This window comes from Momordica charantia (assembly GCF_013281855.1).
Source record: "Momordica charantia cultivar OHB3-1 chromosome 1 unlocalized genomic scaffold, Mcharantia_2.0 BLBB01000001.1, whole genome shotgun sequence".
NCBI lineage: Eukaryota > Viridiplantae > Streptophyta > Magnoliopsida > Cucurbitales > Cucurbitaceae > Momordica > Momordica charantia.
The window spans coordinates 1106201-1117083 of NW_028275157.1; the positions used below are offsets into that span (position 1 = coordinate 1106201).

Below are 10883 nucleotides of genomic sequence, written 5' to 3' on the forward strand. Positions count from 1 at the left end.
TTCACTCTACTTTTTGCTTGGTGAAGGACAAAACAACCGAGAGAATTCTACTGCAAGGGAGACTTAAGAATGGCTTGTACCAAATGGAGCTTGTTATGCATTCACAACCACCATCCACAACTGTTGCCAAGCCACAATCTCAGCAAAAATCACATTCCAACACCCCAGTAATAGTCCGTCCATGTTTCTCATTGAGTCTAGAGTCCCCAGTCCTATTTCACGTTCTTCATCAAAGCTAGAGTCAATTAGGAATGTATGGTATAAAAGACTTGGCCACACATCCAAAAAGGTTCTTAGTCAGATTTTAAATTCTTATAATTTGAAAATGTCTTTGAATAATGAGAATGATTTTTGCGATGCTTCTCAAATGGGAAAATCTCATAAATTACCTTTCAACTCCTCCAAACCTCATACTTCAAAACCACTTGAACTTGTCTACACCGATCTTTGGGGTCCAGCCTCTATTATGTCATCGTCGGGGTATCGATTCTATATTAGTTTTGTTGATAATTTTAGTAGGTTCACTTAAAGTTATCCCTTAAAACAAAAATCCGATGCTCTTAAAGCCTTCATTCTTTTCAAAAGTCAAGCTGAAAATTACTTTGACAATAAAATCAAAGTCCTCCAATCGGACTGGGGAGGTGAATTTCGACCATTTACTACTATCCTACATCAGTTAGAAATTCTTTTTAGATACTCTCGTTCTTATACTAGTGAGCAAAATGGCAAGGTAGAAATAAAACATCGACACATTGTAGAAATGGGTCTCACTATTTTAATCTTCTGTTCATATCATCAATCGACTCCTTACCCCAACTTTAAAAAAATTGTCCCCTTATGAAAAGGTCTTTAAACACCCACCGAATTATACTTTCCTCAAAGTCTTTGGTTGTGCATCATTTCCTCACTTGCGTCCATATCAAAGTCACAAACTCAGTTTTCGTTCCACCAAGTGTGTTTTTATTGGTTTCAATGAACACCACAAAGGATACAAATGTCTCGACTCAAATGATCGCACCTACATTTATCGACATGTGATCTTTAACAAACAAGAGTTTCCTTTTGCCAATGGCTTTCTTACCACCAAAACTTCTCCACCCCTAGATGACACAATTGTTGCTAGACCCCCTATCCTCTTCCCCTACCAAATTTCTGCTACTGTCCAAACACCCTCATTGTCCCCTAATGCACAGCAAGCTCCAGGAGTTCCAAGCCGTACTTCAGACACCTCTGCAGCAAATTCATCCATAAATAACAGTCCAAGTAAGTCTACACCTCTCTCACTCAATTCACCTTTTAATTTTTTTTCTTCCACTGCCTCAAATTTGCCTCATATTTTCTCACCCCCACATTCACCTATTATTGATCCACCTGTTAATCCCACCACATCAGCCCAATCCCCCACCAATATACTACCCCCCACTCTCATTATTAACAACCATCCCATGAAAACTAGAGCAAAAAGTGGAATTATCAAACCCAAAGCTTGCCTAGTTACTACTACAACCCCTATCCCTCCATCCTATATTGAACCAAGGACAGTAAAAGAGGCTTTAGCATCATCGGCTTGGAAATCAGCCATGCTTGAGGAATACAATGCTCTAATGAATAGTGGCATCTGGACCCTAGTACCACCCTCTCCTAATTACTGTTTGGTTGGCAACAAGTGGGTGTTTTGGGTCAAAACTAATCCTGATGGCTCAATCTCTAAATATAAGGCACGTCTTGTTGCTAAAGGTTTTCACCAACGACCTGACATTGACTTCATCGAAACCTTTAGTCCGGTCATCAAACCCTCAACCGTCCACATCATTCTCACTTTGGCCATCTCTTACAATTGGCCATTGCAACAAATAGACATTAATAATGCCTTCCTAAATGGTGACTTACAAGAGAATGTCTATATGGCCCAACCAACTGGTTTTGTTGACTCTACTCACCCATATTATGTATGTAAGCTTCGTAAATCACTCTATGGTTTGCGTCAAGCTCCTAGGGAAGTTCAACACACTTTGCTCCACACTACTATCATGGAATTTTACAAATTCTCGAGCTGATTCATCTCTATTTTATCAATTTAAAGGTGATCTAATAATTTTAGTACTCGTTTATGTTGACGACATCATTGTTACAGGCAATAGTCAACTCTTGTTTCAGAAATTTATTGATGAACTTAACAGTACTTTTGCTCTCAAAGACTTGGGTCACCTGAATTTTTTCTTAGGGATTGAAGTCTATCACGACACCACAGATATCTATCTCACACAGCAACAATACATTGCCACTATCTCACCACCCCTGCTGTTCACGACTAACATTTATCAGCATACGACGGTTAGTCGTTAGAAAATCCCACGCTTTATCGTAGTGCTATCAGAGGCCTCCAATATCTCACCCACATACGACCAGACATCTCATTCATAGTCAATCAACTCAATCAGTTCATACAGGCACCCACCTCCACACACTGGCAAGCGGTTGATAACTCTCTAAAAGAGAGTTATTTTAGTGTTTATTTGGGTGATTTTATACAAAAAAATGTCAAAGTGTGTTGGTTTTAGCTCTTAAACATCATGAAAAATCTTATAAACCGAACTTCGAGCTAAAGTCCCAGGTCTTGAATGCTTTAGCAAAAAACTGCGCTAAACTCTCTTATTTCTAGTTTAAATGTATAGGTTTGGAAAAAGAAGACAAAGCATGAAGAGAGTGCTAAGCCTAGAGAAGAGTGAATGAAGCATGTTCAAGGCAGAGTAGACGAAAGCTGGAACGACGCAACGTGGGAGCATGGAATTACTGTGCAGTAATAGCCTAGACACGAGAATTTACCATGTCCGTACAAACTTCAGCTGGGTACCATAAAAAGGAAACCCGATATAAAAGGGACATTTAATCTTTTTCCTTGGTATTTCTACTATTTCCTTGAAATGGGTTGTCTTTTTCCTTTACCCATTGTATTTTCTTCTTTTTCCATGAACTAAACCCCGTTTTGGGGGAGATTTACATGCTGTAGCTGATAAGCAACGAAACCTCCAACTGATTTCGTCCGTTTTTAAATAAAACTGTTTTTATTTCTTAAATCTTACCTGACATTGTTGGCCACTCTATTCTGTATACTAGCGTCTGTATTGAATCGGGAAGACTTATGGGTTGCTGACTTGCTCTATTTGTGATTAGTACTTTTCTATAGTAATGTGTGGATACTCAGGATGAGGTCCCATAATCATGCTTAGAACTTGTGTATATTGCTTGGAAACTTAGCAACAGGAGTTGTGGGTATTCATGTTTGGGTGTCTCGGAAGGGATCCATGTCGAGTTGAGCACTAATGAATGTTGTCTTCTAGAGGGTAGGTTGAAAAGTCAGTGAAAGCATGTTAAGTCTCCCCCTCTTTCCCATAACTGTTATCCCCCATTTTTCTCTGTTCTGTGCTGTAACTTCTTTCTGTATCAACATTTTGAAGTGTATCTGCTGTTGAGATGATTTACTGCTTTGTTTATGATAATTTCTTTTGCACACAACACAATCATCTATATTTTCTTGTTTTTATATTTTTGGTATCTGCGAACATAGTTTAAAATATAATCCAAAGTACTACAATAGACAAATTTCGTGTATACTTGCACGTGTTGTGAACACGGTTGTGTGGACGCAACAAGTTTTTGGCGCCGTTGCCGGGGACTTAGTGATTTTATTTTAAACAATAGTGTTTGTAGATACGAAGCTTAATTGAATTTTCTTTTTCTCACATTTTTGTGTGGTTTGTAGGTGCATGAAAGATTTTGAGAGCTTGGAATATATTATAGATCACGAGATAGAGCATACTTTTCATAGAAATCGAAGAGAACAAAGAAGAACCCAAGCTGAAGTAAGCATGGATCCGCCTAACCCACCGTTGCACCAACCTATTCCACCGAATGTGAGGATTGAGGAAATAGTAGACGGGGTTCCTGTTGCTGCTAACCTTGAGGCAGTACCCCCTCTCAATGTTGTATTATTGGCAGATGACATCAACAGAGAAATCAGGGCGTATGCAGCTCCGACATTTTATAATGTAAACCCAGTGATCACGGAGCAAGAAATTGCAGCCCCCAAATTTGAACTCAAGCCAGTTATGTTTCAGATGCTCCAAATAGTGGGCTAATTTCACGGATATCCTACGGAGACCCACATTCGCATCTGAAATTTTTCATGGGAGTTTGCAATTCGTTTAAGGATGAAGGATGCAGCAAAGAAGTTTTGCGGCTTAAGTTAAGCGAGAGCTTGGTTGGAGTCACTTTCTTCAGAATCAATTACAAGTTGGGACGACTTGGCAGGAAAGTTTTTTATGAAGTATTTCCCACCAAGCAAAAATGCTAAGTACAGAAGCGAAATCAACAATTTTAAGCAATTTGTTGGGGACTCGATTAGTGAGTCTTGGGAGCGTTTTAAACAGCTTCTATAAAAATGCCCTCACCATGGGATCCCAAGATGCATCCAAATCGTAACATACTATAATGGATTGGATGGCGCCACACGTTTGGTCATCGATGCCTGATCAGCAAATGGTGCATTGCTTGCAAAACATTATGCTAAAGCATTCAAAATCTTGAACAAGATATCATCAAACAATCACTCATGGTATGACCCTAGAGCCATTCACGGGAAAGGAGGCAAGGGATTGAATGAATCAGAGTCTTTCACCGCCTTAAATTCAAAGATTGAAAATTTGACAGATTTGGCACTGGGAGAATCTGCTGGTAAGGCAAATGTTAGCCACATCCAAGGGATTTCTTGTTCTTTTTGCGAAGGAGAGCATCATTACAACAATTGCCTTGGCAATCCAGAGTCGGTGTACTATTTGGGAAATACTCAGAACAATGGAAGCAACCCATATTCCAATATGTACAACCCAGGCTGGAGGAACCATCCTAACTTTTGTTGAAGTGGAAATCAGGGAGGAAACAATGCTGGTACATCCAATGCTCTAGCATATCAGTAAAAAGAAGGTTATCCCTCAAGCGTCTCAAACCAAGGTCAGGTAGCAATGCAAAGGCCATCTAAAGGATCATTCACATCTTTCGAGAATCTAATGAAGAAGTATATGGAAAGGAATGATACCACGCTGCAAAGTCAGGCAGCATCGCTGAGGAATCTAGAAATTCAGGTAGGTCAGTTGGCAACAGATCTGAAGAGTAGGCCTTATGGAGTGCTGCCCAGTGATACTAAGGTGCCCAAGAGGGACGACAAGGAGCAACGTAATGCTCTGACATTGCGGAGTGGCGAGACATTGCCTACTGCCCATCCAAATGCTTTAGAAATCTATATAGAATAAAATCAAGATGAAAGAATTGGGCTACAAATAGAAGAATGCGAGTCAGTCGGAAGACCTATAATCATTCTAGTCAAAAAAGGGCAAACCTGAGGCAGTTAGTGAACAGTCGCGAACAAATTGTGAAACTGCAAAGCAACACAAGTAAAGAGGTCAACCTAGTAGAAGCTAGGGCAGCCAAAGCAGAAGCATCCCATCTGCACATAACTGGAAAACAGAAGTAGACAGAGCATGAAAATGCTCCAGTCGAGTATCGACCCGCACCACCATACCCAAAGCGGCTGCAAAAGAAAGAGCAGGATGTGCAATTTAGAAAGTTCCTGGATGTGCTGAAGCAGCTACATGTCAACATACCTTTGGTGGAGGCTCTACAGCAAATGCTAAATTATGTGAGGTTCCTAAAGGAGATACTCACAAAGAAGAGAAAGTTGGGAGAATATGAAACTGCGGCAATGACCAAGACCTACAGCACTATCCTCATAAGCAAAATTCCGAAAAAGATGAAGCATCCTGAGAGCTTTACCATACCCGTTTCCATTGGAGAACAGAAGATAGGCCAAACACTCTGCGATTTGGGGGAAAGTATCAATCTCATGCCATTGTCCATCTACAAAAAGCTGGGAATGGGAGAAGCATGGCCAACAATAGTCACATTGCAACTAGCAGACCGATCCATCACGCATCTAGAAGGGAAAATCGAAAATGTTTTGGTACAAGTAGATAAATTTATTTTCCCTACTGACTTTATTATTTTGGATTATGATGCAGATAAGGTCCCTATCATCATTGGGAGGCCATTCCCTGCCACTGGAAGAGTACTCGTGGATGTCCATAAAAGAGGGCTGACAATGCGCGTCAAGATCAAAAAGTGAAGTTCTCAGCTGTGTATGATTCCATGAAGTTTCGTGCTGAATCAGAAGAATGCTCAGTGTTGAAGATTTTAGATGAAGCTTTAATGGAGGAATTGAGTGCATAAGGAATGATGGAGCATTGTGTAAGTAGGGATGTTGGAGCTCAAGAAGGTTTTAGTGATGGAAATAAAGAAATAATGGTAAAGGAAGATGCTACCACTAAGATAGAGACCCCAAAACCGGGAGAAGAGTATAAAAGGGTTGAGTCGTCAGATGCCCCAGCATACAAAAGATAGTGAGGGCAAACCAAGTGGAGATAAGGTAGATACTCCAACATCTTGTGCCTTCAATAAAAAATAGAGCCTTACAACCTCAGTGGATAAAGTTCACATCACTGTAGAGGAAAAGTCCACAAACTTACCTAAAAAAGAGCCACCCGGCATCAAACCGACTCTAAAAGGTTCATAAGCAAGGACGAGGAGACCAAAAAGAGAGATGGAAGCATCATGCAACAAAGAGAAAAAGGAAAAACCTTCCAAGTCATTGGCCAAGGTACGAATCGAGCAAGCGGAAGCAACTTCAGTCACTGCTACAAGAAAAACAAAAATGTAAAAAAGAGAATTTTCATTTCCCCAACTGACGGGAAGAGGTATGCTGCAGCTATTTCACAGGAGCCTGTCCCAGTGGCAAAGAGAGGGAAGAAGATGATAGATCTAGAGGGAGAGATCAGCCCGCAAGCTACTCGTTGGATGAGAAAGAAGGCAAAGAACATTGACATGTTTGACCCGCGAGAGGGAAGTTCCTTTCCTTTTTGCTCAGAAAAATGACCCCTCCCCCAGTTGTTGTTACTTTTTATTTTCCTTAGTCTAGTTTAGTTCAGTTTTAATTTCTACATTTAAATTTCTGTCTTTGCATTTTTTTTTCTTTTTTCTTTTTGTAGTTCAGTATGTGAACCCCCCCCTGAAAGTGATGATAAAAAAGAAAGTTGTTAGCAATCCTATGTTCTCAACGCCTGCCCTTGCCCTACCCCGTATGTATAGTCTTGATGCTAGAACCTGCTAGTGTGTAGTTTTTCCTGTTGATACTGGAGCATTTTAATGAGTGTTAGCTTTCTTTTGTTCATCTTTTGGTTCACGTTTGCCTGCCCATGCCCTAGCATCCCTCTCGTAGTACTGGCCCCAGGTAGCGCTTACCTTAGGGAGGAATTTAAATGGTTATCTATCCAAAGACAACCCTTATCTTTGTATAGCTAGCATAGATCTCTTATAGTTGATCCCCTTAGTTGTTAGCAATCGCCCCTTACTCATGTATTTATACACTTAGCGACCATTCCTCTCAATTTCATATTAGTCTCGCTTTAAGTTTGGGGTGTGCTGGAGCATTAAATTCTAAATGTCCTTAGCTGCATTGAGGACAATGCATCCTTTTAAGTTTGTGGGAGTGAACTTTCAGTTCTTATATCTTTAGAAGTTAAACTGTATTAGCCATGAATCTTTCTAATCCTGTAATTCAGCCCTGTTAAAAAAACAACAATAAAGGATGGGGTAGTAGCCTGCATCCAGAGCATAAAGAGGCTGCATGATTAAGAAGGGCTAGTAGCCCATGGTTAAAGAAGTCCAAGTTGGTAGTGCAAAGGTTAAAGATTTAGGCTAGTGAAAGGGGCTTGAGAAAGAAATCTCTAGGAAAAGTTAAGCTTGAGGTTGGGACGTAGAAGGAAGCTAGACTTGGGCAGAAAATAGCTTCCTCTAGAGTGTGAACAAGCTTAGGCTACTTTCATTTCTTTGCTCCAGCTGAAGCACTATAGCAGAGTATGTAAGTTCTAGTGTTGCTGATCAAAGTGAAGGGTTGAGGCATAGGGCTCGATGATTGAAGTGCAGGTTTCTAACGTTCTTCTTTAGTGAACAGGGGTAAATTGCATAATCTTGCTTGGGAACAAGCAAGATTTTAAGTTTGGGGTGTGATAACTCTCCAAAAGAGAGTTATTCTAGTGTTCATTTGGGTGATTTTATACAAAGAAATGTCAAAGTGTCGGTTTTAGCTCTTAAACATCATGAAAATCTTATAAATTGAACTTCGAGCTAAAGTCCCAGGTCTTGAATGATTTAGCTAAAAAGTGCGCTAAACTCTCTTATTTCTGGCTTAAATGCACAGGTTTGGAAAAAAAAAGACAAAGCATGAAGAGAGTAGACAAAGCATGAAGAGAGTGCTAAGCCCAGAGAAGAGTGGATGAAGCATGTTCAAGGCAGAGTAGACGAAAGCTGGAACGACGCAACGCAGGAGCATGAAATTACTGCGCAGTAATAGCCCAGACACGGGAATTTAACATGTTTGTACAAACTTCAGCTGGGTGCCCTAAAAATGGGACCTGACATAAAAAGGGACATTTAACCCTAGCCGCAACAGACAGATCCCAATAGAAACATGTTTTTGAGAGCTGAAACGACAAGGAGGAATCTCTCCATTTTTGGGAGTAGAAAGCTGACGACAGAAGAGATATTCCACTACTGCATCGAGCTATCATTTGCTTCCTCGGTTTTTCTGCTATTTCCTTGAAATTTGTTTTCTTCTTCCTTTACCCATTGTATTTTCTTCTTTCTCCATGAACTAAACCCCATTTTGGGGGAGATTTACATGTTGTAGCTGATAAGCAACCAAACCTCCAGCTGATTTCGTTCGTTTTTAAATAGAGCTATTTTTATTTCTTAAATCTTACCTGATATTGTTGGCCACTCTGTTCTGTATGCTAGCATCTGTATTGACCTGGGAGGGCTTACGGGTTGCTGACTTGCTCTATTTGTGACTTTTCTATTGTAATGTATGGATACTAAAGAATGAGGTCTCCTAATCATGCTTAGAACTTGTTTATATTGCTTGGAAACTTAGCAACAGGAGTTATGGGTATTCACGTTTGGGTGTCTCGGAAGGGAGCCATGTCGAGTTCAGCAGTAATGAATGTTGTCTTGCTAGAGGGTAGGTTGAAAAGTCAATGAAAGCATGTTAAGTCTCCCCAACTTTCCCATATCTATTATCCCCCATTGTTCGCTGTTCTGTGCTGTAACTCCTTTATGTATCAACATTTTGAAGTGTGTCTGCTGTTGAGATCATTTATGCTTTGTTTATGATAATTTCTTTTACACACAACACAAATCATCTATATTTTTTTGTTTTTATATTTTTGGTATATGCGAACATAGTTTAGAAAATAATCCAAAGCCCATGTGGATTCGACCTCGTTTTGTACTATAATCGACAAATTTCGTGTATACTTGCACGTGTTGTCAACACGGTTGTGTGGACGCAACAGCGGTTAAACAAGTTCAATCATGGCTGAAATCTAATGCCATATTCTGATCTATCTATCACAGCTTATTCAGATGTCGATTGGGCATGTTGCCCTGATGATAGAAAATCAACAACTGCATATTGTGTGTATTTGGGTGGCTCGCTAGTGTCTTGGTCCTCAAAGAAACAATCGGTAATTGCTCGATCAAGCACTGAATCAGAATATCGCTCGCTCACACACGCTTCATCTGAAATGGCCTGGCTCTCCTCCTTATTAAATGATATTCACTACTCTCCTCGTCACACTCCAATCATCTGGTGTGACAATATGAGTGCTATTTCCCTTGCATCCAATCCTGTTTTTTACTCACAGACCAAACACATTGAATTAGACGTTCATTACATCCGTGATAAGCTACTAAAGAAGGAGATTGAAGTTCGCTATGTACCGTCTTGTGACCAAATTGTAGATGCCCTCACCAAAGTCGTGTCTCCCTCTATTTTCTTCCACTTGAAGGCCAAACTTGGTGTTCGCTCTTCTCCCACACGTTTGGAGGGGATCTTGAGGAAGAAGATGACTCAATCCACGTGTCTGCCAGTATACTATTAGAGGATGACAGCCATAGCCTATCTATCTATTCATTGTATATTCCTTTTATATTATTTATCGTTGTGAACATTCCTTTTATTATTTTTCCTTTTGTGTTCTTGACTACCTTCAGCTTTCTCTATAAAAGATTGGGCTGACCTTTGTACAAAATTATTCTACATAAAATTATTCTTACCTCAATTAGAGCAGTCTCAATTACTCTCTGCTTTTTCCAAATTCAATCTCTGGTAGATGTTTCATTCGTTTGGACATCAGAAGTATTTACTTATTTGATTAATCCTTTGGCCGGATCTTCATGTTGTTCTAACTTGGGTTTATCACAGCTCTTGATCAAGGGGATTTATGTCGGTATAGTTTCTCCTATAGCCTCAGTCTTCATATAGAATTTTGCATCTGCAAAATGAGACTCAGCCTCCAAGAATGGGTTCGTATCAGCTTCAACTTTCTTGATGTCGTCTTGATAAAATTTGAAACATTGATGCAGTGTAGATGTTATTACTTCGTTTCCTTGAATCCAAGGGCGCCTTAGTAATAGCTTGTAGGTGGTCGTGGAATCTATGATGTGGAATAGAGTGTTAGCCTTTAGGTCCCTAATGCTGAGTTCAAGACGGATCATGCCAATTGCTTGCTGACAACCTTGATTGAAGCCTTGAATCACCAATTTACTATTTGATAACTCCTCCATCGAAATGTCTAGTTCTTTCATGGTTGACTTAGGTATTATATTGACAACTGAACCATCATCAATAAGAATTCGGCTGACCTTTTGTTCTTGAATATATCCCGAGACAAATAACGGCTTGTTATGGGGTTTTGACCCAAGCAACAAATCTT

At 40.0% G+C, this 10883-nt stretch overlaps 1 non-coding gene across 1 annotated transcript; it reads right to left on the minus strand.

The window, feature by feature from the left end:
* Positions 1-4352: 4352 nt before the first annotated feature.
* LOC148213050 (small nucleolar RNA R71) lies at positions 4353-4459 on the minus strand. The gene has a single exon (XR_015793077.1). It is a non-coding gene; the product is annotated as a small nucleolar RNA R71 (small nucleolar RNA).
* Between the last annotated feature and the right edge of the window lie 6424 nt (positions 4460-10883).